General features: G+C 47.8%; 1 long non-coding RNA gene across 1 annotated transcript; it reads left to right on the top strand.

Moving 5' to 3' along the window:
- Positions 1 to 218: 218 nt before the first annotated feature.
- On the top strand, positions 219 to 697 carry LOC310828546. Its single transcript, XR_014557016.1, has 2 exons — positions 219 to 300; positions 556 to 697. It is a non-coding gene; the product is annotated as an uncharacterized lncRNA (long non-coding RNA).
- Positions 698 to 1372: the final 675 nt, after the last annotated feature.

The following is a 1372-nucleotide window of genomic DNA, read 5'->3' as shown; positions in this document are numbered from 1 at the left end:
CTCCTAATCTGATGAAGATGACCCGTGAAGACATCTTGGTGAAGTGGAGCTGATGAGCTCCCTGCAGGGTCATGTTTTGCCAGCATGTTCCTGTGGTGTTTGCCTGTTCTTTTGGAAATGTCTGTACAGGGGGAGAGAAAGAGTTAATAGGCAGACCAATAGAAAAGCCAGAGGTGGAGCCTACCTGTTTATAAAAGGGCTTAGCCTGAGGTTTAGTTGGTTGGTTGGTTGGTTGGTTGGTTGAGAAGAAGCAGTTGGGAAAGCAGTTGGCAGACAGATGGAAATAGAGAGACAGTTAGTGTTAAGTTGTGGGTGAACATATCAGACGACACAGCGATTCTTCAAACAGCTCTTGTTTATTCATAGGCCAGAACAGAACTGAACTGAAGGGTTCAGTCAGCCTGCTTATATAGAGCTCCAGTACAATGTAACTGTAACAATTTTCTAAAACTATCCAATCACTGAACGTCACTTTCGATCCCTTATTTGCATAGCTATCTACAGTATCCCCTGCTGGCCCAGGGTGAGAACTTCAGTACATAACAGTTAGTGCAGTTGGTTCTTGTGTGAGGGAAGGTAGAAGAGTTAGAGACAGGATAAAATAAGACTAAGAGGGTAAAGGGTAACAGTGTTTTGAATGCATTTAAAGTTTATCTGTGTTTGCAATAAACTACACTCTTCCTTGTTAACTTGAGAACCTGACTGAGAGTAAGTGATTTACCGGGGAGGATCTGGTTGGTGGACGTGGATTAGTGGTGTACAGGTCAATAGTCTATGAGACGACCGGGGGTTCTGTACGAACGCCACAGTTCCCCACAAAGAATGTGCTGGCAAAGCAGGACCCAGCCAGATTGTGCCTGCCTATCCGTTGACATCACTCAGTGAAATCAGCTGATTAACAGGTGGGGGTGAGTTATGAGGAAATGGCTTCATGGGCCAAACTGGATCTCCAGAGTTTCCTAACCCTTGCTCCACAGTTAAAGGTAAAGGGACCCCTGACCATTAGGTCCAGTCATGACCGACTCTGGGGTTGCAGTGCTCATCTCGCTTTATTGGCCGAGGGAGCCGGCGTACAGCTTCCGCATCATGTGGCCAGCATGACTAAGCCACTTCTGGCAAACCAGAGCAGCGCACGGAAACACCATTTACCTTCCCGCTGGAGCGGTACCTATTTATCTACTTGCACTTTGATGTGCTTTCGAACTGCTAGGTTGGCAGGAGCAGGGACCGAGCAACGGGAGCTCACCCCGTCGCAGGGATGCGAACCGCCGACCTTCTGATCGGCAAGTCCTAGGCTCTGTTATTGGTGTGATAACCCTGGAATTTGCTATGAGGGCTTTGTGGGGTTGTTTGTGAGGGTGTCTGCTGGAAT

Source organism: Podarcis gaigeae, assembly GCF_964106915.1.
Source record: "Podarcis gaigeae genome assembly, chromosome: 12".
NCBI lineage: Eukaryota > Metazoa > Chordata > Lepidosauria > Squamata > Lacertidae > Podarcis > Podarcis gaigeae.
Note: the sequence above shows the minus strand (reverse complement) of the source record. Positions and strands in the feature narration are given on the sequence as shown.